We start from the raw sequence: 27,003 nt of genomic DNA, 5'->3' as shown, positions 1-27,003 counted from the left end.
GCCCAGGGACCAGCCCCACCTACCACCATGCCCACAGTAGTCAACCCCACCATCACAGAAGGACCCATGCAGCTCACACAGATGGCACCCCTATATCATGTCACTCTGAGGACCAGAGGGGAGTGTGCTGCTAGACCCCATAAAATGTCTCCTGCACAAGGCCACTTCTCCAAGATTGGGAAACATGACTGACCTACAACACAGAGAATTAGGCAAAATGAGGTGACAAAGGAATATGTCCCAAATAAAGAAACAAGATAAAACCCCAGAAGAAGAACTAAGTGGAGTGGAGATAAGCAATCTACCCAATAAAGAGTTCAAGGTAATGACTGTAAAGATGCTCTAAGAACTTGGGAGAAGAATAAATGAACACAGTGAAAAGTTTAACAAAGAGTTAGAAAATATAAAGAAGAACCAAACAGAGCTGAAGAAATAAAATTGAAATAAAAAATAAACTAGAAGAAAACAACAGTAGATTAGATGATAAAGAGGAACGGATCAGCAAACTGGAAGAAAGAGTAATGGAAATTACCCAAGCTGAACAGAAAAAATTTTTAAAAAATTTTTAAATTAGGACAGGACAGTTTAAGAGACCTTTAAAACAACATCAAGCATAGTAACATTTGAATTTTAGGGGTTCCACGAGAAAAGAAAGAGAAAAGGGCAGAGAACGTATTTGAAGTGATAATAGTTGAAAACTTCCCTAACCCAGAAAATAAAATAGACATCCAGGTCCAGGAAGCACAGAGAGTCCCAAACAAGATCATTTGAAAGAGATGAACACCAAGACACACTGTAATTAAAATGGCCAAAATGAAAGATAAAGAGAGAATATTAAAAACAGCAAGGAAAAAGCAACAAGTTACATACAAGGGAACTTCCATAAGACCAACAGTTCACTTTGGCAGAAACTTTGCAGGCCAGAAGGGAGTGTCACGATATATTTAAAATGATGAAAGGAAAAAAACCTACAAGAAGAATACTCTACCCAGCAAGGCTACCATTCAGATTTGAAGAAGAGATAAAGAGATTTATAGACAAGCAAAAGCTAAGAGTTTAGCACCATTAAGCCAGCTCTACAAGAAATGTTAAAGAGACTTCTCTAAGTGAAAAAAAAAAAGACCACAACTAAAATAAGAAAATTATGAAAGGAAAAATATCATTGGTAAAGGCAAATCTCATTTTTGAGGTAAATCTCAAAAGCAGAGATAGTAGATCAACCACTTAAAAAGGTGCTAGGAAGTTTAAAAGACAAAAGTAGTAAAATCATCTATATCCACAATAAGTAGTTAAGGGATACACAAAACAAAAAGATGTAAAATATGATGTCAAAACATTAAATGTTGAGGAAGGGTGAAAATGCAGGGTTGTTAGAATGCATTCAAACTCAAGAAATGATCAACTTAAAGTAATCGTATATATATTATCTTATATATATAGTTTGATATGTATATGGTTGCTATATATAAAGCTCATGGAAACTACAAACCAAAAGTCTATAACAGATACATGCACATAAAGAAAAAAACCCAAACATAACTTTAAGATAGTCATCAAATCATAAGGGAAGAGAGCAAAAGAAGAAAGAAACAAAAAAGAACTACAAAAACAGCCCAAAAACAATTAACAAAATGGAAATAAGTATATACCTATCAATAATTATTTTAAATATAAATGGACTAAATGCTCTAATCAAAAGACATAAACTGCCTGAATGGATAAAAAAAGCAAGACCCATATATGTGCTGCCTATAAGAGAGTCACTTCAGATCTGAACACACACACAGATTGAAAATGAGGGGATAGAAAAATGTATTCAATGAAAATGGAAACAAAAAAAAGCTGGGATAGCAATACTTACACCAGACAAAATAGACTTTAAAACAAAGGCTGTGGCTTTCTGGGCCAGATGGGACCTGCACCGACGTGGAGCGGGGCGCCGTGGGGCACTAGGGGGCACTGGCCGTAGGAACCAGCAGGCGGCTGCACGCGGGCTGGGGGCCAGTTTAGGTACGGACCGGAAGTGACTGAGCACAGCGGCGGAATGCTCCGCTGAGTGCCTGGGGCCACCGCCAAGCACAGACCATGTTCATGGTGCGCCTGACCTCCCAGCTGCTCAGGGCTGTTCCCCGGGCAGGTTGCAGCGGGCCTTGGCCTGTCTGCGGGGCGTTGGGCAGGCATGCCTGCAGGCCTCGCTATAGCATGCAACCAATAGGCCCAAGTGGGGTTGCCTCCCTCCCTGACAGGTGGGTCCACATGGAGCTTGAGGAGATGCTGGTCCCCAGGAAGATGTCTATCAGCCCCCTGGAGAGCTGGCTGACCGTTCGCTACCTCCTGCCCAGACTGGATGCTGGGGCCCCAGGGACTGTGTCTCCAGCCCAAGTCTATGAGTGTCCGCCCAGCCGGGGGGGGGGAAGGGGTCGCGCAGGGGAGTAAGGAGGTCTGGGACGCGCCCCAGATACAGTGCAAGAACGAGCTCAAGATCTGCCGGCGGAAGATGAATCATCACAAGTACTGCAAGCTGGTCAAGAGGACCCAGTTCCTGCGGCGGAAAGTCAGGGAGAGATGCCTGAAACGGAAGCAGATGAGGTTCGAGAGAGACCTGAGGCACATCTGGCGGAAGGTGGGCCTGAAGGAAGCCCCCGCAGGCTGGCAGACCACCAAGATCTACCTGAAGGGCAAATGAGTCTCATGTGTCTCTCCCCCAGCCTTGTTACTGCTGATGACCCATTGTAATAAATATTTGAAGAACTTAAAAAAAAAAAAAAAACAAAGGCTGTAACCAGAGACAAAGAGGACATTACATATGATAAAGGAATCAATCCAACAAGAAGATATAACAATTGTAAATATTTATGCACCCAACATAGGAGCACCTAAATACATAAAGCAAATATTAACAAACATAAAGGAAGAAATTGAGAGTAATGCAATCATAGTACAGGACTACAACACCCCATTTACATCAATGGACAGATCTTCCAGACAGAAAGTCAATAAGGAAACACTGGCCTTAAACAACACATTAAATCAGATGGATATACATATACATATATGTATATATATATATATATATATATATATATATACACGACATTCCATTCAAAAGCAGCAGAATACTCATTCTTTTCAAGTGCACATGGAACATTTTTCAGAATCAATCACATGCTAGGCCACAAAACAAGTCTCAGTAAATTTAAGAAGATGGAAATCATATCAAGCATCTTTTCTGACCACAATGCTATGAGACTAGTTGAGACAATGGTATAAGAAAACAACTGCAAAAAACACAAACAAGTGGAGGCTAAACAATATGCTACTAAACAACCAATGAGTCAGTGAAGAAATCAAAGAGGAAAGCAAAGAATACCTGGAGACAAATGAAAATGGAAACAAAATAATCCCAAATCTAGGGTCACAGAAAAAGCAGTTCTAAGAGGGAAGTTTATAATGATACAAGTCTACCTCAGGACACAAGAAAAATCTCAAAAGAAAAAAAAATAATCTTTACACCTAAAGGAACCAGAAAAAGAAGGACAAACTAAATCCAAAGTCAATAGAAGGAAAAAAATAATAAAGATCAGAGCAGAAATAAATGAAATAGAGAAAAAAAAACAGAAAAGATCAATGAAACTAAGAGATGATTCTTTGAAAAAGTAAACAAAACTGATAAACCTTTAGCCAGACTCATCAAGAAAAAAAGAGAGAGGGCCCAAATTAATAAAATCAGAAATGAAAGAGAAGTTACAAGCAACATTGCAGAAATACAAAGGATCACAAGAAACTACTATGTACAATTATACACCAAAAAGATGGACAACCTAGAAGAAATGGATAAATTCTTAGAAACACACAATCTCACATGACTGAATCAGGAACAAATGCAAAACGTGAACAGGCCAATTACCAGTAATGAAATTGAATCACTAATTTAAAAACCTCCCAACAAAGAAAGTCCAGGACCAGAGAGTCTCACAGGTGAATTCTACCAAACATTTAAAGAAGATTTAAAGCCTATCCTTCTCAAACTGTAGAGGAAGAAAGGTCCAAACTCATTCTGTGAGGCCAGAATCACCCTGATAACCGAAACGAGACAAAGACACCACAGAAAAATAAAAATTACAGCCCAATAGCACTGATGAACATTCATGCAAAAATCCTCAACAAATTATTAGCAAACCAAATCCAGCAAGACATTAAAAGGATCATACACCATGATCCATGATCATCACTGGGATTTATTCCAGTGATGCAAGGATGGTTCAATATCCACTAATCAGCCAGTGTGATACACCACATCAACAAAGTGAAGAATAAGAATCATATGATCATCTCAGTAGATGAAGAAAAAGCTTTTGACAAAAGTCAACATCCATTTATGATAAAAACTCTCAACAAAGTTGGTATAGAGGAATCAAACCTCAACATAATATAGGTCATATATGATAAGCCTTCAGCTAACATCATACTCAACAGTAAAAGCTGAGAAACAAACCCACACTTATATGGTCAATTAATCTACAACAAAGGAGACAACAGTACACTATGGGGAAAAGAGCTTCTTCAATAAATGGTGTTAGGAAACTGGACAGCTACATGCAGAAGAATCACACTGGACTACTTTTCCACATCATGTACAAAAATAAATTCTAAATGGATTAAGGACTTAAATGTAAGACCTGAAAACATAGAACTCCTAGAAGAAAACATAGCCAATAAGCTCTTTGACATCTGTCTTAGCCATACATTTTTTGGCTATGTCTTCTCCGGCAAGGGAAACAAAAGCAAAAATAAACAAATGGGACTACATCAGACTGTAAAGCTTTTGTATATCAACACAACAAAAAGACTGCCTACTGAATGGGGGAATACATCTGCAAACTATATATCTGATAAGGGGTTAATATCCAAAATACACAAATAACTCATACAACTCAACATCAAAAAAAAAAGAAAAGATTTAAAAATAGGCAAAGGACCTGAATAGACAGTTTCCAAAGAAGACATACAGATGGCTAACAGACACATGTTCAATATCACTAATCATCAGGAAATCCAAATCAAAACCACCATGAGATATCACCTCACACCTGTCATAATAGCCATTATTAAAAAGACGACAAATAACAAATACTGTCAAGGATGCGGAGTAAAGGGAACTCTCATGCACTATTGGTGGGAGTGTAAATTGTTGCAGCCACTGTGGAAAACAGTATAGAGATTCCTCAAAAAAATAAAAATAAAAATAGGACTACCATACAATCCAGCAATTCCAATTCTGTGTATAGTTCCCAAAAAAACCCTCAAAATCATTAATTTGAAAAGAAATATGCACCCTTATGCTCACTGAAGAATTATCTACAATAGCCAAGATACGGAAGCAACCTAAGTGCACATCAAAAGATGAATGAAAAAAGAATGTGTGATATATATGTGTGTGTGTGTATATATATATATATATATACGAAGAATGAAATCTTGCTACTTGCAACAACATGGATGGACTTAGAGGGAATCATGCTAAGTGAAATAACTCAGAGAAAAACAAATACCATACGATTTCACTTATGTGGAATCTAAAAAACAAAACAAATGAACAAACATAACAACAGAAATAGAGTCATACATACAGAAAATAAACACAGGGGACAGGGATAGGGAGATGAGTGAAATAGGTGACGGAAATTAAGAGGTACAAACTTTCGGTTACAAAATAAATGAGTCATAAGGATGAAATGTATAGCATGGGGAATATAGTCAATAATAATGTAATATATTTGTATAGTAACAGATGGTGACTAGACTTATTGTGGTGATCATTTGTAATATATCAAAATATTGAATCACTATATTGTATAACAAGAACTAACAGTGTTGTCGGTCAATTATACTTCCAAAACAAACAAACAAACAAATTTATAGAAAAAGAGATCAAATTTGTTGCTACCAGAGGCAGGACATAGGGGAGGGGGAATCGGATGCAGGTGGTCAAAAGGTATAAAGGTAAGATAAGTAAGTACTAGGGATGTAATGTACAACATGATTAATATAATTAACACTGATGTATGTTATACATGAAAGAAGTTAAGAGAGTAAATCCTAAGAGTTCTCATCACAAGGAAAACATTTTTTTCTTTTTCTCTTATTTTGTATCTATATGAGATGATGGATGTTCACTAAACTTGTGGTCATCATTTTATGATGTTTGTAAGTCAAATTATTATGCTGTACATCTAAAACTTATACAGTGCTGAATGTCAATGATATCTCAATAAAACTGGAAGAACAAAAAGAAAAGAAATCATATTATCTAATTCAACAGGATACACAGGAGGCAGGAAACACTCTCTTTTACCTAAGTCTAGAAAGTATCTTCCTAATAGAAAAGGTTATAACCACAGAGATAAACCAATTATAAAAAAGATTATTTTTTTAAATTTTTTAAGTTTTCTTTCCCTAATCATCCTATCTGAATCATAAACATGGCTCCAATTTCTGGCTTGCACTTTTAATGTTCATAGCTTCCCATATTTTATACACACACACACACATACACACACACACACACACATACCAGCCACTGTATCTGGCTCAATGAGTCATTTGATTTCATGTCTTGGAACACCAAGATGTACTCAACTCAGGCAGCCCAACTGCCCTAGTGCAAGATCAGGCTTAGGAGTAAGGGGAAAGCAAAAGGGATGGGGAAGTAGTTTAAATTCCAATAAAGGAGCAGAAAGCTGGAAACATTACTTGGATCCCACCCCCTACAGCTTTCTAAACATTTTGGTATTTCTTCAAAATAATGGATATTGTAAATCAAAGTCAGGAATCCAAATACTACAGAGGCCCAGGAGATAAGTGATGGATCCTGAGTCAGGGGTCTTGGGTGGTCGCAGCACAGGGCATTGTGCGATCCAGAAACATCCTCCACTATATGATGGCATTTGTCTTGGCTTTTGTCCCACTGCAATATACCCTGCACTTGCTATATAATAGAATTCCTGAAAGTTCACCCTTGGCCCAGTGTGTTATGAATATTCTATCTGGGCAGGCGCAGAGTGAATTCTAACATCCAGCTGGGAACTCCAGCTGCCACGTCTCCTTCTTCCTTGCCAGCTTCAGGTCTTTGCTCAAATGTCCCTTTTCAGGCAGACCATCCCTGACCTCCTCTGCCAGCAATTCCCCTTCCCTGCTCTACTCTTCTCCATAGTTCTTCTCATCTGACTTAATGTAACTGTTATTTATGTGTCTGCCTCTCCTTCCTTTAGGAAACAATCTTTGTAACGGTAGAAATTCTGTCCATTTTTTTCACTGCTCTATCTTCAGCACCCAGAATGGTAGCTGGCACAGAGCAGATGCTCAACTACTTGTGGGTCAGATGAAAGACTTCATCCTTGACTGGGAGATGTCAAGAGTGACTGGCCCCATCCGGGTCTTCCAGCTGCTAATGGAGGAATGACAGAACACAAGAAGCTGAGAAGTCCACAAGATGAAAATGAACCCTAAGAGCAGCAATGAAGCCCCCACTACACCTCTCCTGATAATGGAACCAACTGCTTCGTAAGGGATGTGTGTTGTCATGGTGACACAAGGCAAGAGAATGGAGAAGATGGGAGGGAGCAATAGCTATACCATTCGGAATGGTTTGCTTCTTCAAGATGGATTTAACACACTTCACAGCCTACGACCATGGGACAGCAGCCAGCTCTAAGTTAGTACCTAATGTTTAAGGTTTGCAAATCAGACTATCTGCCCTGGAGAAATAGTAGGGAGGGCTCAAGTCCCACAGGTGGTGATGGGGCCAGAGTGGTGCTGTGATACAGTGGAGTGAGGGTCAGAATGGACTCGGTCTGGCTTCCAGTCCCAGCCACGCTGATTCCTGCAGTGAAAAGCTGGAAGAAGGACCTCAGCTCTCATCTTCTTTGAGGAAAGAATTCAGCAAAGGGACCAACATTGTGAAAGAGATAAAAGCATTTATTAGAAGCAGAGCACGTGTGAAAAAACACATGGGCAGACTCAGAGTGAGTTACACACCATAGGGGTGGCCTAGATTGTTTATATAGGGGCAGTTTTCCAGGGTTTTTTTTTTCCTGGCCTATCATCTCCACATTTGGTCCTGGTGTGGGCGTGCATCTCTCAGCCAAGATGGATTCCAGCTGGCATCTTCTCCTTTCTTTTGTCCTTCCCCTAGACTGAGGGCCTGTGTCTGGCCGGGAAATCCACAAGAATGCACCCAATCAGGGCCCAATGCTCCCGCTGGTATCCCATCTCAAAGCATCAGCAGGAGGTCAGCTACAGCTGCTCAGCCTGGGGCCTATCTCCTACCTCAATGCCATGGACCATGTTGCCTCGTGTGCTCAGTAAGGTACATACTGTAGTTCATTTACTGCTCACTCTATCTCTGAACCCATCACTTCATTTGAAGAATTTTTTGAGAATGCCTACCAGGTACAAAGCATTGTACCAGGTGCCATAGGGGAGAGAGCAGAGAATCAAGTACCTGCCCTCAAAAACTGAGTTATTCTGTGGAACGCTGAGATTGCTGGCTTGTATGAGCCTCTGAGTTGTATCTGGGTCAGGGGACCTACGGTGAAACCCTGGCCGAGAGAACTGTGCCTTTCATATCTGCCTTCATTGGTCCCTTTTAAATCTTTATCTATATTCGCATGTCCAGGAATGCTAGAGACGCCTATTTCATCATTATTTTGTTTTAAGAAAGCTGTGTACTAGAATCAGCGCAGGGCTGCTGGCTTTTTGTGACCCCAGGCCTTCCACAAAATTAATACAATTACGTTGTTAAGCACTCCCAAATGTGAATGAATCATTATATTCACTACGCCCAAAGGCAAGGAGCCCAAAAGAGAATCTACAGTTTTATAGGAAGGTGCCATAACACCCGTGACCACTATCACCCCCAAAATAAGACTACCCACCAAGTAAATCAGGTCACATGTGAAGGGAGTGGTTACTAGAACCTTTCAAACCAATACACAAAAGATGGGAGAATGTAAACTAAGAACCATTTTGAACAAGAGTTGGGTGGGTGGAAAATGACTGGTAACAGGCTAAATATGAACTTGTAGAGTGACTGCCAAGTCAAACGCCAGCATCCAGAAACAGTCACAGGAGCCGTAATGGGTCAGCACCACACTGACATTTACATGAAAGGTACTGCTCAGAGGTCAGGGGATCTTTACATGGCAATCTCCTTAGAAGGTCATGTGTAGTGCTACACACTCCATTTTGAACATGTCCAGAGATGGGAGGTAAAAGAAGGCAAAGGGACAAGAATTGGCTATGATGCCTAGAGAAGAGGTTAAAAATAATACTTCTTAATTAAAGAAATGAGACATAGTCAGGACTATGTCTGCAAAGAAACTATCCAAAGCAAGAGTTTGGGGAGGTTAGTACCTTCATCTAACAGCTACTAAGTCCACCCACCAGAGACAAGATTTCTCCTCCTAGGGGAAAAAAAACACCAGCAGCATACTGTGGACATGGCAAATCTGAGTGCTGAGAGCAGAGATTCCTCCTGAAGGAAGACGTTGGCAAAAAGGAGAAGCTGCGATCTCCTGGGTGGGACAGTCAACACGAGGTTATATAAACCCCTAGGCAGAGTGGTACAGAAGCAACCCCTCAACAGCCCTCTCCTGTCATCTTGTTCGGAGATGCAGAGGGAGAATGAAACAAATAAATCCAATTTCCAATAACATTTTTAAAAATAAATTTATTTATTTTTGGCTGTGTTGGGTCTTCGTTGCTGCGTGCGGGCTTTCTCTAGTTGCGGTGAGCGGGGGCTACTCTTCGTTGCGGTGCGCAGGCCTCTCATTAAGGTGGCTTCTCTTGTTGCAGAGCATGGGCTCTAGGTGCGCAGGCTTCAGTAGTTGTGGCACACGGGCTCAGTAGTTGTGGCTCGAGGGCTCTAGAGCGCAGGCTCAGTAGTTGTGGTGCACGGGCTTAGTTGCTCCGCGGCATGTGGGATATTCCCGGACCAGGGTTCGAACCCATGTCCCCTGCATTGGCAGGCAGATTCTTAAGCACTGCGCCACCAGGGAATCCCCTCCAATAACATTTTTGAACAGTGACATCACAGCCTTACATTTTGAAGTGCTAAGTAGTTGCCCCCTAGCATGCCAACACAGAATCAATACCATTTTTCGATTTAATTCACAAAACAGAAAAATTGAGCATTTCCTAAAAGATACAGCAAGAAATACTAGCAAGAAAAACTTAGTTTCAATGTGTTTGTATATTAAAGTAATTGAATAAAAAACATGGGGCAGGGACAAAATGATTCTTGTATTAAAAATTGCCTTCTCAAAAAGCTCACCAAGCAGTATCATACAATGAAGAACTTAAAAGGACTTAACCTTTCTGCTTGACCCATGGAAGAATTAAATTATATCTTCCCAACCTGATTTCTCCCATGAAATCTATTCTGTTTAGGATGAAGGTCAAGTACCAACTGAGAATGATTTAGTGCTGCCCTTCAAACCCAATTCCATAATCACACTCTTGTCTCAAAATACCAGCCGGACGTCAAAGATGAAAAGAAAAAATGACACCAAAAAATGCAGCCACACTCTCAAGAAAATTATGAAGCTAGAATAGGACCATTTCAAATTCTATCATCCTCAAGTACAAATAGCATTTTCATTCATCAAATACTAAGCAAATACAGAGTCCATAGCTGGCCCCACTGTTAGCAGCATCTCACCTTTCACACCAAGCAGCAGAACTTGACTTCTTTTGAAAAGCTGCAGTGCTTACATTAAATTCTTTTCTTTCCCTTTCTGCCCATGCATAATAGTCACTTGACTTCAGAGAAAGGAAAATTTGACAACCCATGGCATTACTGAAAATTCTTCAAAAACAGGCAGGACCAAAATAGCACAGAGGACAAGGAGAGCAACGGTTTGGTCTATAACACAAACCTATCAAAAGCGTGGAATGGAAAAAGAAATAGTCTTTATTGATTATTACCTGCGCAGTGATGAACCAGGAGAGTTTTGGAGGAGGAAGATGTCATTTAAATAGAAGCCCTAAACACAAGTTTGAGCTAGGAAAGACAACTGCACATTAAAGGAATTTTTTTGTGCTGCTCTCTCTTCTAAAGCACTGTTGAGGCATGCCAGAGATTAAAATTATTCTTCATGGATAAATTTGGGTTTTAATTAAATAAAGATGAATTAACCAATGTAAGTTAATTGAGTACCAACTATGTGCTCTGCTTTCTACTACATCTTTACAAAGTAATAGAGGAAATGTTGTTTGGTTTCAGAAAGCTACAGTCTAATTAGGGTCATCAGACACCTTGGTGTCAGAAGCTAAATTATAGGGCAAAACAGCAAAATGTAAGTTGTCTCCAGGTAGTACATGACATAACTTATGGTTGCGTGATCAGAAGCGGTATAAATTCAAAGGAACAGGATGGCACCATGAACTTGGCAGACTGAGATGGGCCTTGACGTAAGGTTAAAAGTTCTGGCACTTTTGCAGGAGAAGAAAGAACAAAAGAGTTGGGGAAGGAGTCACAGGAACAGAGCCTGAAGGCAGAAAGCCTTGAATCCACTTTGGGAAGCAGAGTGCAGCTGGCTTGGCAACTCCCTTGAGGCCAGTTCACAGCTGCTCAGGTCTATGTTCAGGACATTTTATATATTAGGGGCTACACATCTATGTGACTATCTGCCTAACGCCCTTCTTCTCATGCTTATGGCAATGGACAAGTTTACCTACCTCTCTCACCCGTTGTTTCTTTCTTTCTTTTTTCTCCTTATGATTGACCATCTTAACCATTTTTAAGTGTACACTTCAGTGGTACATTCATATTGTTGTGCAAACATCACTACCATCCATCTCCAGATTCTTTTTTATCTTGCAGAACTGAAACTCTGTACCCATTCAGCAATAACTCCCCACCCCCCTCCCCCCAGCCACTGGCAACTACCATTCTACTTTCTTTCTTCCTTTATATAAAAAAAAAATCTCCTATTTTCTCCTGCGCCCCAGCCTCCAGTAATCACCATCCTACTCTCTGTTACTGTGAGTTTGGCTTTCTTTTTTTTTTTCGGTAAGATTCTACATGTAAGATCATGCAGTATTTGTCTTTCTGTGTCTGGTTTATTTCAGTTAGCATAATGTCCTCCAGGTTCATCCATGCTGTCACTAATGGCACAATTTCCCTCTTTTATAATGTTGAATAATATGCCATTGAGTTTGTGTACATCACACCACATTTTCTTTATCTATTCATCCATCGACTGACACTTAGATTGTTTCCTATTGTGAATAATGCTGCAATGGACATGGGAGTGCAGACATTTCTTTGAGGTAGTGATTGTATTTCTCCTGGATATAGACCCAGAAGTGGGATTGCTGGGTCATATGGTAGTTCTATTTTTAATTTTTTGAGGAAACTCCATACTGTTTCCCATAATGGTTGTACTAATTCACATTCCCACCAACAGTGCACAAGGGATTCTTTTTTCTATCTTTGCCAACACTTGTTATTTCTAGTCTTTTTGATAAATGCCATCCTAACAGGTGTGAGGTGATATTTCATTCTGGTTTTGATTTGCATTTCCGTGATGATTAGTGATGTTGAGCATCTTTTCATGTACTTGTTGGCCATTTGTATGTCTTCTTTGGAAAAAGTCTAATCAGATACTTTGCCTATTTTTTAATTGTGTTTTGTTTTTGTTTTTTTGTTTTTGCTATTTAGGTGTAAGCATTCCTTATATATTTTGGATATTAACATCTTACCAGATACATGGCTTCAAATATTTTCTCCTGTTCCGTAGGTTTCCTTTTCATCTTGAATGATTCCTTTGCTATGTAGAAACTTTTTCATTTCATGTAGTCCCACTTGTCTACTTTTGCTTCTGTTGCCTGTGTTTTGGGTGTCAAACCCAAAAAATCATTGCCAAGACCAATGTCAAGGAGTTTTTACCCTATGCTTTCTTCCAAGAGTTTTACAGTTTCAGATCTTACATTTAAGTCCTTAATCCATTTTGAGTTGATTTTTGTGTATGGTGTGAGATAAAGGTCCAGTTTTATTCTTTTGCATGTGGACATTCAGTTTTCCAACACTATTTATTGAAGAGACTATTACTTTTCCCATTGTGTATTCCTGACACCTTTGTTGAAAATTAGTTGACTGTATCTGCATGGGTTTATATCTGGGCTCTTGATTCTGTTTCATTGATCTATGTGTCTGTTTTTGTGACAGCACCATACTGTTTTCATTAATATAGCTTTCTAATATAGTTTGAAATCAGGAAATGTGATGCTTCCAGCTTTGTTCTTCTTAATCAAGATTGCTTTAGCTATTTGGGGTCTTCTGTAGTTCTATGTGAATTTTAAGAAATGCTTTCCTATTTCTGTAAAAAATGCAATTGGAATTTCGATAGAGGTTGAATTGAATCTGCAAATCACTTTAGGTAGTATGGACATTTTAACAATATTAATTCTTCCAAACTATGAGCATATGATAGTTTTCTGTTTATTTGTGCCTTCTTCATTTTTTCCCATCAACATTTTACGTTTTTCAGTGTACAGATCTTTCACCTCATTGGTTAAATTTATTCCTAAATATTTTATTCTTTTTGATGTTACTATAAATGGGATTGTTTTCTTAATTTCTTTTTCAGATAGTGTCTTTTAATATCTTTTTCAGATAGCTTGTTGTTAGTATATAGAAACACAACTGATTTCTGTATGTTGATTTTGCATCCTGCAACTTTACTGAGTTTATTTATTAGTTTTAACAATTTTTTGGTGGAGTCTTCAGGGTTTTCTATATATGAGATCATATATTCTGCAAACAGAGACAATTTTACTTCTTCCTTTCTGAAATGGATGCCTTTTGTTTCTTTTTCTTGCCCAATTGTTCTGTCTAGGACTTCCTCTACCATATTGAATAGAAGTGATAAGAGCAGGCACCCTAAGATCAAGCCCTGATCTTAAAGGAAAAGCTTCCAGCTTTTCACCATTGAGTATGATGTTAGGTGTGGGCCTATCATTTATGGCCTTTATTATGTTGAGGTACATTCCCTTTTTATATCATTCATTTAGAGTTTTTAATCACAAAATGATGTTGAATTTTGCCACATTCTGCACCCATTGATATGATTATATGATTTTTATCCTTCATTTTGTTAATGAATATTGTATCACAATTATTGATTCGTATATGTTGAACCCAAGTGTACCTTGCATCCCAGGGATAAATCCCACTCGATCATGGTATATGATCTTTTAATGTGCTGTTGAGCAGACATTGTTGACTGGCTAAAGTAACAGTCATTCCTAACCTGTACTAGAGTGCTGCCTCTTACAACAGAGGCTGGTAAGCTAGTTGCTTGTTTTCCCAGACTCCCTCACAGGTAGAGACATTCACATAGCTCCATTCTGGCTGACAGGTCATAAAGGAAAGTCTAGTGTGGGCTTCCAAAAAAAGTAGGTGAAAAAGATAGGAGGAAGAAGCAATTCTGCTAACCATGCAAACACTTCTCTTCTTGCCTTGAATATGTACATGAACCTTGGACCTCTCTGGCAGACATCTTACAATGAAGAGATAACAAGCAAGAATATGAAAAGTCCATCCAGGGAAGACAGAGTGAAAAGATAGAAGGTCACTCATGCTGTAATTGAAATAATGGTTCAACCCTAACTCCAGATTTTTTGTTGTAACAGTAAATAAGTATTAAGCCACCATTAGTTTACACTACTTTGTTATCTGCAGCCAAAAGCATTCCTAACAAATTTACCTGCCCTCATCCTCCATAATGCCAAGTCTACAAGGATGCCTCAGGAGAAGCTGTATACTTCATGCCTTTACTCTCAAGCTACAGTTAACTGTTCAACCATGAGGCCCTGACACAAGTTCCTTCCGGCGATTTTTTAAACTGAATCTAGGAAGGAAACTCAGTCTTCTCACATGGCTAGAGTCTTATAAAATGTTAAACTTGGGTCATCAACAGCAATGGTTTTTGCACTGAATAGAATGCCTGTCTACAGTGAGAAACATAAGTGTCAATGTGCACATAAAGGAAACACAAAAGAAAGTCCTGGTGGGACTCAGTTCCCTGGTGCTGGCTGCTCCCGAGCCCAGCTGCACTGGTGCCCTTTCTATAGTTTGCTGGGTCAACCATTCTTTGAATTCCCATAAATCCGCCTTTTTGCCTAAATTAGTTTGAGTTAGCTTTCCTTAATTTATAACCCCCAAAATGCAAACTATATATAATATTTCATATTCTTCCCAGAAGAATTTTCTTATGTGTTTTCCCTTAAACTAATATGAGATGCAAGTAAGAATTTTCCACAAGGTCAAAGTATAAGAAAAAGGTAGAGTTAATCTTTTCTCCTAAATCAGGCTGGGAAATACTATTATTATTCTGGGTTCAAATTCTAGCTCTATCCTTAGCACTTTAGTGACCTTGGGTAAGTTATTTAACCTCTCTGGGCCTCAGTTTACTTATCTATAAAATAAGGATGACAACTGTAACTAACTCAGAGTGTTTCTAAGAATTAAATAAATCAATACATATAAAGAACTTAGGACAATGTGAGGTAATAAGGGCTCAATAAATGTGAATATTCTTAGGCCTACCTCAAAATCCTGAAAATAATGAGATACGTGATCCATGAAAGATAATAAATGAACTTTCAGCCATGGGTCCAACAAATTAATCTTTTAAGAATCTACTGTTTTTGTAGCACTTCATAGTGCTTAAAATAGTGCCTGATACTAATTCTTAAAATAAACCTATTAAGTAGCTTATAACTGTAATCATTCTAGAGGCAAGGTAACCAAAGATTCAGGAAATTTAAATAGTATGTCCACTAGGGCATAACTAGAATTTGAACCCAAGGTTGTATGAATTATAAGACCCAACTTTTCTCATAAAACCATACAGCTACAGGATAAGAATACATCCAATATTTTGGCTCTGGGTAGTAAAGTAGAACAATTATAGTAGACTAATAGGGTCTAAAATCATATTTTAAAGCAAAAATTAAGTACAGATAAAATGGCCCTTGCAAAATCTCTTAATTAAACTATAAATTTCTAGCACTTGGGTCCTTAAAAGCACAAACGCCAAGAATTTATTTTTTAGTTTTTCTCTTTTTCTGTTTTTGAAAAAATCTTTGAGGGAGGGAGTACATGGAGCCCCATGGGGCAAAGGGACATCTTTTTGTAAGTTCTTTTTTTGTTGAATTGGTGTAGCTGAATTTGTGCCAGTAGAATATATAGTGTGACTTCATGGTGACCACTACTCAAGAGAGCACAGTCTTCATTGAATAGCATGGCTACCCACTCCGGATACGATCATTTAACTTCCCTTCCACCTTCAAGAAGGATGAAACAGCTGACTCAAGGTCAGGGACAGAAAAAAAGAGAAAAGTAGAAATATTCAAATATTTCTGTTTCCTCAAAAGAGTTAAGTAATTACATATTTGCCTTCTCACCCTATGGACAGATACTGCCTTTGTACATCTTTATGTTTTAATAAATTTTGACATTTTAGCTAATATTGTCTGTTGAGCACGTATGTTTATTACCACTCTGGCTCAAAATCCCACAAATCATAACAGTAGAAAAAAATTTTAAGTCCAAAAAAAAAACACAAAGAAGAGGAGAAAAACAACAATTAAATTTTGAAAGCTGGAGAGGAATTGAAATTAGCAGACCAGACGAAGTGTTTCAGCAATGAGGACCCCCTTTCCAAGAGGGTCTGTACCGCCAGCCCCCAAAGGACTCAGGATGGGGGGCAATGGATATGGATGAAAGATGCAAGTTAAGCAGAGAATAAGGGAATGGTTGGAAGTCAAAAAACAACCAGATCCCCTAGACTCCCTCCACCAAACTCCCTTATGCTGTCAAGCTACATCACACACCCAAGGGCATCTTCTTGGCAGGAGTAACAATGCCTCCAGGCAGCCCCCTTCCTGGGGCCCCGAATGTTCACAGGACACACCTGAGCAGTCTTTGCCCCACCAAACTCAGCCTATATCCTCCCATTTAACTGGATCTTTCCTTTCTCTCTGCAGCATCCCCTGTACAGCAACTTATTCTTCACTGCCCTGCACAGCCTGTCCTCAGACACACATTTCAGTCTTGCAGCTGACTTGGAATTTTCTGTCTTTTGTTACCTAGCACCTTTGATGAAACAGAATTTAATATCCTATCACACTTACATAATCAAATATTATAAACCTAAATACTGTTTTTTAAAAACATCATGACACACCTATAATAGGGGAGGTGTCTGACTTGGGATGAGGGGAAGAGCTAAATCCTTATTTGCCAAAGGAGAACATTAATAGATAATACCTAAAACTAAAAAAATACATCAAGAAATGGGAGTATACATCGACAGATGAATGGATAAAGAAGATGTGGAATATATATATATATATATATATATATATATGCAATGGAATATATATATATATACACACACACACATACACACAGATATGCAATGGAATACTAATCAGCCATAAAAACAAATGAAATAATGTCATTTGCAGCAACATGGATGGACCTAGAGATTACCATACTAAGTGAAGTAAGTCAGAAAGAGAAAGACAAATATCATACAATATCACTTATATGTGGAATCTAAAATACGACACAAATAAACATATCTACAAAACAGAAACAAACTCACAGACATAGAGAACAGTCTTGTGGTTGCCAAGGGGGAGGAGGGTGGAGAAGGGAAGGATTGGGGTTTTGGGATTAGCAGGTGCAAGCTATTATATATAAAATGGATAAAAAAACAATGTCCTACTGTATAACACAGGAAACTATATTCAATATCTTGTGATAAACCATAATGGAAAAGAATATTTACAAAAGAATATATATATATATATATATATATGTATAACTGAATCACTTTGCTGTACAGCAGAGATTAACACAACATTGTAAATCAACTATACTTCAATAACACTTAAAAAAAAGAAGTAGGAGTATAAACTTGTTTTTTGGAAACATGGAGATTAAACAGAAGAAACAGCTCTAAAAGTTGGAAGCAGTTGGCTCTGGCGACTAGGAATGGAGCTGAGAGGGCTACTGTCATTCATGGTGAGTTTTGCAGGATTGTGTGAATTTAAAATTATATGTAACCTTGAAAAAATAAAAATCAGACAAAATAAAATACACGTGCAGTAATCTGTTCCTTCTCCTAGTTGCTAACTGTGTGTTCAGTTTTGCTTTCACATCCAACGTGGGTAAGTCACGTCAGGATGTCAGAGTGATTAACCACAAGTGGACACTTGAAACAAGTCTGAGAAAATCCACACTGAAATACTATAAACTAGGAGATGACACATCAGTCCATAAAGTCTTTCCCAAATGTATTCTTTCACACAGTGAGGTCCTCTAACATATCAAAAATGATTCAATCGGTTTTTAAATGTGACTTACATACAGCTTTACAGCAATATATTCATTGAATGTAGAAAAGAAGGGCTGTATTCAATCTGCAATTTCCACACTATCACACTGAAGATGATGTGATTATGTGAGATTACTACCTTAAAAAACTTGAAACAGTCTCTGGTTATATTTCAATCAAAATACGCACTTTTCAAAATTTTTTGAATGAGGTGATCAATCCATTATGACATCGCTTAAAGCTTATGAGTTAAAATGAGTACTCTGTGAATGATTTTCTCACCTTTAGAGTAGCTCTGAAACACAGATTCACAAGCATTATTAGAAGTGTGATCAACCCCACTGAGGACTGTGGCAAATATAGGGCTTTCGTAAAGCTGACTGTTGAAACCTGCATTCACTGTCAACATTCAGCCGTTTTCCCCTCGTCCACAAAGATTGCCCTCAGATCACACCTTGTTTGATAACTTCCACAGCCCTGGATATTCTGGAGTTGTTCAAAACACTCAACTTAAATTTGTTTTTCATTACATCATAGTGACTTTGGCTTCTTGTGTTTGACACACCATAGGTTTCAAATTATATTTTTTCACTGCAAAGGAACACGTGTCTAGAAGTTCACTGCCTGCACTCACAAGATTTCCCATGTACGTTTTCACAGATTTATAAAGATGCCTAGAACTACTGAAATCTCTGGGCATATGTCAACTGTGGACACCAAATTTCTACCAGGAGCTAAGCTTAAAATTCACTACTGTACAAGGTCTAGTATACAGAAAGGTCTAAAATGGTATCGTCAAATGTTATTCTTTTTATACTTTTAAGAAGGTAAATCATGTAATATTTAATATAGTTTTCAGGAAATTATTTCCAGGCTCAGATAGTAATTGAAATAATTGGAGTGGCTAAAATCAAAATTTTTCAGATAGTGCCAGTATGCAGCATTAGCATGTTTTTATAAGGCTTTTTTCGTTATCCAACACATGTTTAAGGCTGTACATTAAATTCATTATCATTTTTTTCCTTATTAGAAAGCTTTATCCAACTGTCCTGGGGTATCCCACACTATATGTGTAGGCTTAAAATTCATTCTCCTAATCAGTGATAAAAATGAACAGAATCAGTTAACACAATATTGTAAATCAACTACACTTCAATAAAAAAACTAAAATAAAATAAATTAATAACAAAAAAATAAAATGAACAAAATCAAATCAACAATATATCATCATTATCATCAACAATGACATGAGGCAATGGTCCCACATTTCCAGCAAAAACTTGAAGGTATAGGTGCCATAAATGATCTCCTTTGAGCTAAAAGAATATAGCAAAATTTGGCATTAACTCCCCTTCCCGAGAAAGCAGTGCAGTGTAACCAGGAAATGCTAAAATGTCTTACCAGCACCTCTCAAGTGTGAGGTTCCAGTGAGAAAGTGGGTAAGAAAGTGTGTCAAGAAAGATAGGAAACCTTACTTGGTATCAAGTCATCCCTCCTTCTATCCACAGCACTCAGGCCACAGGTCCTGAACCAGGAAACACACTCCAGGCACCATCACTGAAACTGGGGACAAAGAACTTTGAGAAAAGTCAGCTGTGCAGGGATGGAGTACATGCCCCCTCCCCTCTAACAGGCCCTGAGCCCACAGCATCACTGCACCTCCCTTCTCACAGGATGCCCATGCCCCCTGAGCAAGGAGAAGCCTCGAAAGCCCAAAGGGCAAGGAAGGCAAGGATGACACATGAACATACTCCCTCACATTGATAAATCAAGTGATAGAAATGATATGATAACATAGACAGATGCCCAAAAGGCAGCTGATAAAATTCAGCATCCATTCCTAATTAAGACACTTTTAAAAATTGGAATAGCAGACACTTCTATAACATAATATCCTTAATAGTGAGAGTTAAAAAAAATCCTCATTGAAAGAAAGATTTTAAAAAATCAAGGATGAAGGCTGGAAGTTTTAGCCAATTCAGAATAAGAAAATGAAGTAAGTGGCAAACATTTTTTGGAGATTGTTGGCAACATGCATCAAAAGGCCTTTTACTAACCACTTCCACGTCTAAGACTTTACCCTCTCGGATAAGCCACCAGAGGTGTGCACACATGCCTAAGGGCCTGTCACAATGGGAGGTGACACAGATGTAAACACCAAACAAAAGCTACTGTAAAGGAACACGTGTGTGTGTGTGTGTGTGTGTGTGTGTGTGTGTGTGCGTGGTCCAGCTAACTGTTAATACTATGCAGTCATTAAAAATGTTACCCAAACTACATAAGGATATGGGTAAATGATTGCTATATTGTAAGTATTGTAAATTAAGCTGAATAACAGTATGTTCTTCTTTCTGTAAAAAAACAAACAAACAAAAAACAATGCCCAAGTCCACCTATGCACAGACATACATAGAACAATGTGCCTAAATTTTTAACAGTCAACATTATAAGTAATTTCCAATCTTTATACTATTTAAGTATTTCCAACCTTTATCTAGAGTAGACAAATATTCCTCATAATTTGTGGAAGAGCAGTAAATATGAAGTGGTTTTGAAGCATCACAGTAGGGTCTGTGCCAAGCCAGGGCAGCAGGCTGGAGTTTGGTAAAGTCCCAAAGAAATGGCTTCCTCCAAGTGACACGACTGAAATAGAGGCCAAGACCAGACCATGCTGAGTACTGAATGCTTGGAAATTCTCACAAACACAGGATAATGGCTAGATCATCATGTTATCAGCCAAGAAAGATCTTGTCAGATGCCTTTTAAAAGAGGTTGTGAAGCAACCTAAATGTCCATCAACAGATGAATGGATAAAGAAGATGCGGTACATATACACAATGGAATGTTAATTCAGCCATAACAAAGAATGAAATAATGCCATTTGCAGCAACATGGATAGACCTAAAGATTATCATACAAAGTGAAGTAAGCCAGACCGAGAAAGACAAACACCATATGATATCACCTATATGTGGAATCTAAAAAAAAAATAGTGATACAAATGAACTTATTTACAAAACAGAAAGAGACTCACAGACTTAGAAAACAAACTTATGGTTACCAAAGGGGAAACTTGGTGGCGGAGGGATAAATTAGGAGTTTGGGATTAACATATACACACTACTATATACAAAATAGATAATCAACAAGGACCTACTGTATAATACATGAAACTCTACTCAATATTCTGTAATAACCTATATGGGAAAAGAATCTGAAAAAGAATGGATAAATCTACATGTAAAACTGATTCACTTTGCTGTACAGCAGAAAGTAACACAACACTGTAAATCAACTATACTCCAATATAAAATAAAAAATTAAATTAAAAATAGAGGGTGTGATAGTTACCCCAGTTTCAACAACTCCCAAAAACCAGCGTGAAGGATGGCCTGGCAGGCTACGCTGTAGCATATTCTACTTCACAAGAAGGTGAAGGGAAAGATCACCAGAGGTGGGTACAAGATGCAGGGCAGTGGTGGTGTCTTTTGCACCTGTGCATCTGGCCTCAGGCCTTGGGAGAACTACAGCTAGAAACCAAGTGGTAGGGGCTCTGAAGAGGAGCGTGTCTAAATGATCCCTGATCACAATTCAGAAAGCAAAGCAAGGAAGTCCATGATAAAGTTCACCGTCTGCACATCATGAGACAGAACCCCGCAGATTATAGGCATCACCTACTGGAAAAAGATGAAGATGCTTCCAGTAGACACATCTCTGTGCACAGAAAACAAGGCACTCCAGCCACGGAGGAGATGCGTAGGAAAGCGGCTGCTTGGAGGCAAGACAGTGCAGTCTGAGACAAACCTGAAGAAAGAGGTTTACACAAAAGGTGGAAACTGCCCCCAAATGTCTCTTGTCCAGAAAATAGATTGGGTTGTTCAGAAAGGCTCCTCAGAATTTTATGAAGATTTTAAAGCATAAGACACATTTATTGACTCAGCAAAAATATATGTAGACTTTAAAACTTCCTAGTTCTGGTTCATGCCTTGTTCATGAGTTCTAAGAATAGAGTTCCAAGAACAGAGGTGAAACTCTTTAGATCAAAAAAATGAGGTCAAAAGTATAACATGCTTTCAAATAAGATATATTTTTCAGTTTTAAAAACAAGTCCCCGGCCCCTCTACCCACTAGATTCCACCAGCAACCTCCACTCTTGCAGTTGTGACAACCAGAAATGTCCCAGAGGAGGGGCAAAATTCCCCTCCCCCATTTGAGCACGACATACCTAGTGGCATTTTGACCACACACTGGGATATTTCAAAGTCTGGATATTAAAGACAGTTATTGGGGACTTTATAAACCTCAGTGCACTTGTTTAGAATTGAATTTAAGGAGAATAACAACATGATTTTTAGTTGTCTGCTGTGATTTAACCTAATCTGAGGAAAATGTAAAATTTACCAGAGGGTGTGTTGAAGGGTGAACCTCTTCTCATAAAAATAAGACTATCTCATAAATTTTACAGAAAGTTTCAGTCATTCCTTTATGTTTCCATGGCTGGCAAGAAAAGTAGGACTAGGCTAGAAGGCAGAAGTATAAAATCCTGTTACCAACACAAACTACTGCATAATTAGCAGATTTAGGTTATGTTAGAATGAGCATATGTATATATCATCAATGGATTCTCCATTATATGCACACAAGAATGTACTATTTGGTGAAAACAGTCACGAAGTGTGAATAAAGGGGTTTCTGCCGCAAAGTAAATCTATGGAAACATATTGAAATCTTGATACTCTGCTCTAATCTCTACCCATCTCTTTTCTTTAGATCATTTTTTCAGTTCTAACATACACTTTAGACACCAAGCACTTTTTGAGACTTCTTTCTGTGAGAACGACACTTGCATCATTCAAGGGTATCTTTCAAGATGCCATAAAAATTGTATTCCTTCACAAATCACATTCACTTGTTTTTCATACTCTAAACATCCAATCCTCACCTCTCCAGGACCTTTTAGTTTAGATTATTATAATATTAATCACTTGTTATTATTAATTACTATTGACTCGGAGAAAATTTTAGTTATTTTAGTTCCTTCTCGAATTTCTTCTCTCCCTCCTTCTAAAGTCTGAATTCTTATCTTCAGCCTGTACTCTTCTTTCTCCACATGTTTCTCTCTCAGAAAACTTAGACACACTGACAGTAAAAGTACTAATCAAACAAAAATTTTTTACAGAGTGTTTCCTAAGAGCCCAGCCCTGGACCAGGTGCTATGATGCAGGAGATGAGTAGATATGGAGGTTCCACCCTGGATAACCCTGGAACACAGGTTCAGCCACAGAGTCAAAGAGCAGGAAATAAGAGCACAGGTGCCCCTTAGCCGAGCCATCCCCCACCTCCAGGCAGGGCCGCTCCTCTGAGCATAAAAGTCCAGGCAGCTCAGCACCAGGGGGGGCATGCGGGCTCCTGGTCCAGGCCTCAGCTCCATCACCTACAGTGTGAGGCGCACTGGGCGTGTAACTGCACGAGGGTCCACATCTCTTAGGCTGAACCGTATTAAACCGCCGGTCTAGGACTGTTCTGACCTACATCAATCACAACAGCAATCTCACACGGTTCAATCTAATATAAAATGGGAATACTCATCTTACCAACACTCCTGGGATCATTGGAAGGTTCACATGAATTAATGCAAGCAAAGCACTTAGAACATTCCCAGCCCATAGTGAACATGCAACACAACTTTATTATTGTCATGACTATTTTCTGATACTCATTTCCTTCCATGGATTTGAACTTCCTGATGTCTAAGCCTCTTTCTCACTCACCTCTGAGTTTACCCTTACCCTAACTCCAACTCCTAGAACAGTACTGGGCGTCTAGTAAATGATTAATACATGTGTGTTGATGAGTGAATAAATGAAGTGGAGCTGCAGAACGAACCACAAAGGTGGAGGAGGATTTGCATGAAGGGGTCGGCCCATGAAATGGGCAAGATTCAAATGTGTACAAAGGACCAGGGAGAGTGTGTTAAATGGCATGAGGGAGGGACTTGTACAAAGAATGGAAAGAATTCTGTGCAGGCTGGCCAGGGCCCCAACTCTACAGAATGACCTGTGTGAGGGAGAAAAAAGGCACCTCTCTGGGCCACTGCAGATGTCAGCCGCCACTAGCCGAGGATCAGGAGCCTTGGGCAGTGTGCGCCCTGCACTACCATCCAGAGTGGCCCTGAGGTGGCTCCCTGAGAGGCAGCAGAGGACTTCGTTTTCCCAGCAGGTGCTCAGGACCTGAGTCTGCTTGTAAAGTGGCTGCTGCCATCAGCAAACCCTCTCCTCAAGGCTCCAGGTGGCCGCTCTCATTTGCCTCTCTACCTCTAGACCTCAGCTAACAGACAGCACCCCACAGGGTTTGAATTCAGCTCTGCTGTTTATGTGACCTTGGGTGAGTTAAACTTAACCTGTCTGTGCCTCAGTTTCCTCATCTGGAAAATGGGATGGTTGACACTTGCCACATTGCTGCTGTGAGGAGCAGGCTGAGAAGCAGGTGTGCAAGACCCTCAGCACAGGCCAGGCTCCAGCGACACCAAATGAGGGGCCCTGGGTACCACAGACCCAGCTATATGATGTTTCCTGCGTTTCCAATATGAAGCGTTTGGAAAGCCAGCTATTCAAAATGAAAAGAGCTCTTTATACCCCTTGGGGATGGGGGATTATACATTCTCACACTTTAAATTACCTTTCTTATTGAGTACAAGAAGTTGGTGCTATGGTTTTAGCTAATAAAATACTAATATTAGAACACTTCTGAGGATCAGAAACTAGGAGAAAGCATTTAGATTTTTTATATGTTCATAGTTGCACAGTCTCTTATCCTTGGGAAGTACCCCAGAAGGATGGTTAGAATTCTCTTCCTCAATTTACAAATGAAGAAACTGAGGCTCTGAAACACAGAAGGGCTGGCCGGAGGGCACACAGAACTAGTAGGAGAGCCAGCTGAAGCAGGTCAGGTTTTGAGGGATCTGGAGCTTATACAATAAGCGATGACCAAGAAAAAGAATTCAATGTTATGAACACAAAAGGAGGTACAGCACGTTGGAAGGACCCTTGCACGTGAGTGGGCTTGAAGCTTTAACTTTATTCACTGCAAGACAGTTCCTCCTCTGGCTGGGATTAGAGGTGATTTATTGCATTCAATGCCATGTTACGGAGTGTGTGGGGCCTATGCTCAGTGCTTTACTGACCATATTTCTGGAAGCACCCACCCTCATGCTCCCCAACCTCCCAACACCACTAACCCTGAGTGTGATGGTCAGCTTTATGTATCAACTTGTCTGGGCTGCTGTATCCTATTATTGAATCAAACTCTAACCTTGGTGTTGCTGGAAAGGTATTAGGTAGATGTGGTGAACTTAAAGGAAATTACCCTAGATAAAGTGGGTGGGCCTCATCCAATCAGTTGAGGACTTAAGAGCAAAAACAGGGGCTCTCCAGAGATCAGTTCTGCCTCAAAACTGTAACGTAGAAATACTGCCTGACTTCGCAAGCTGAGGGCCTGCCCTACAGATTCCACACTTGCCAGCCCCACAACTGCATGACCCAATTCCTTAAAATAAATCATCTATCTGTGTACACACACACACACACACACACACACGTATACATCTTTTCTATATTTATAAATATAAGTACTTAAAAATGTTACATAAATATACATTATACACACACGCACATGTATATCTGCATATCTCCTCTTGTTCCTATCTCTGTGCAGAACCCTGGCTGAAACACTAGGCCCCCTCCTGCTCAGGGGGTGGGTATGGTCAGCTCTTCGCTGGGTGTGCAGTTCGGGGTGATACGCGGCACAGCACCGGGCCACCTCTTCCAGAGGCCGGGACTCTGTTCCATGAATAAGCATCCCCCCCGGCCCTTTCTCATCACACCCGTCCTCATGGGAGAGTGCCCCCCCGCATCAATCCTTAGCCTCACGCTTCCCAACCTCCCAACACCATGACTGCACCCAACCAGGTGGTTAGAGGGCCTGGTGGGAATCATTCTAAAATAGGACAATCCAGGACTTTGCCCTGCAGATACCCCCACTATTCAGAAGTCACAAACTCTCAGCAGGAGGGCTGAATCCCATCCAGAAGTGTTTCATTTGTCCCATATTGCTTCAAAATAATTCAGGCCAACATTTAAAAATTCATTAGAGTTCACGTCAAAAACTAGCATTTCCAGTTTCCTCTGAAAATACTGCAATGCCTAGAAACACCGCGGGGGTGGGGCTGGCTACTGCTTCCTTTAGGAGCAAGCGCTCACCTGTCCATTCCCATCTCCACCACATCCTTTAGCACACCAGCCTCCTTCTTTTATTAAGGTTGCCCACTTGAACCCTATAATCCATCATGGGGGGGGGGGATTTAAAAATGACTGAAATCCTGCCACCAGCCAAGAGAGAAGTAAGGTTAGTTGCATGAAGCCTTTGGCCGTGGGCTGGACGGGCACCCGGGAAGGCTGGGCCCAGTTCCCCTGCACCTTTGTACCACCCCTCCCATCCCAGCAGGAACTCCCTGAGGGCCTGGCTGATGTGCAGCCTCCTGCACTCCAGCCCATTTATTGGTCATTAGAGCAAACAGGAGATGCACAGAGAA

At 39.6% G+C, this 27,003-nt stretch overlaps 1 long non-coding RNA gene and 1 pseudogene across 1 annotated transcript in view; one reads left to right on the top strand and one right to left on the bottom strand.

The window, feature by feature from the left end:
- LOC133094586 (uncharacterized) overlaps window positions 1-19,914 on the bottom strand; it is a 120,144-nt gene extending 100,230 nt beyond the window's left edge. Inside the window, exon 1 of the long non-coding RNA XR_009701476.1 lies at window positions 19,889-19,914. This is a non-coding gene — a long non-coding RNA (uncharacterized LOC133094586). The remainder of the gene's footprint in view (window positions 1-19,888) is intronic.
- On the top strand, window positions 2,053-2,686 carry LOC133094585 (small ribosomal subunit protein mS38-like; annotated as a pseudogene).
- Window positions 19,915-27,003: the final 7,089 nt, after the last annotated feature.

The sequence above is a fragment of the Eubalaena glacialis genome, chromosome 7 (genome assembly GCF_028564815.1).
Source record: "Eubalaena glacialis isolate mEubGla1 chromosome 7, mEubGla1.1.hap2.+ XY, whole genome shotgun sequence".
NCBI classification, from domain to species: domain Eukaryota; kingdom Metazoa; phylum Chordata; class Mammalia; order Artiodactyla; family Balaenidae; genus Eubalaena; species Eubalaena glacialis.
This window is presented reverse-complemented; position numbering and strand designations above follow the sequence as displayed.